Raw genomic sequence first — 992 nt, forward strand, 5'->3', positions numbered from 1 at the left:
ACTTCCGCTCCACTCCGCACAAGTCTGTCGCCTCGCGGCGGGCGCGCCCGGCACCGTTCGTCCCCGAGGGAGCCGGCACGCGCCCGCCGAGGCCCCGGCGCATGGGCGCCGCCGCCGGCCGTCCGCGCGGCGGCCGTGCGCCGGCTTCCTCCGTCGGCCCTCCCGGGATGCGCGACCCGTGCGACAGGGACGCGCATCCCGTGAGACCGGGACGCGTGTCCGGGCCGTTCCCGTTTGCAACGCTCCTCGGTACTTTGGAACGCTTGGGGTGGGCCTTGGGCGGATGCCCCGCTGGGGTGGTAGGGAGGGGGGGCTGCTGCTGCCGCGGCGGGACTTCCGCTCCACTCCGCACAAGTCCGTCGCCTCGCGGCGGGCGGGCCCGGCACCGTTCGTCCTCGAGGGAGCCGGCCCGCGCCCGCCGAGGCCCCGGCGCATGGGCGCCCCCGCCGGCCGTCCGCGCGGTGGCCGTGCGCCGGCTTCCTCCGTCGGCCCTCCCGGGACGCGCGACCCGTGCGACCGGGACGCGCATCCCGTGCGACCGGGACGCGTGTCCGGGCGGTTCCCGTTTGCAACGCTCCTCGGTACTTTGGAACGCTTGGGGTGGGCTTTGGGCGGATGCCCCGTCGGGGTGGTAGGGAGGGGGGGCTGGCGCCGCCGCGGCGGGCCTTCCGCCCCCCTCCGCACAAGTCCGTTGCCTCGCGGCGGTCGTGCCCGGCACCGTTCGTCCCCGACGGAGCCGTCGCGCGCCCGACGACTTTCCGGCGCACGGGCGCCGCCGCCGGCCGTCCGTGCGCGGCGGCCGTGCGCCACTTCGGCTTCGTCCGTCGGCCCTCTCGGGACGCGCGACCCGTGCGACCGGGACGCGCATCCCGTGCGACCGGGTCGCGTGTCCGGGCCGTTCCCGTTTGCAACGCTCCTCGGTACTTTGGAACGCTTGGGGTGGGCTTTGGGCGGATGCCCCGCCGGGGTGGTAGGGAGGGGGGGTCTGCTGC

This window comes from Phoenix dactylifera, chromosome 10, assembly GCF_051530095.1.
Source record: "Phoenix dactylifera cultivar Ajwa chromosome 10, Ajwa_hap1_PhDact_Kaust_v1.1, whole genome shotgun sequence".
Lineage (NCBI taxonomy): Eukaryota > Viridiplantae > Streptophyta > Magnoliopsida > Arecales > Arecaceae > Phoenix > Phoenix dactylifera.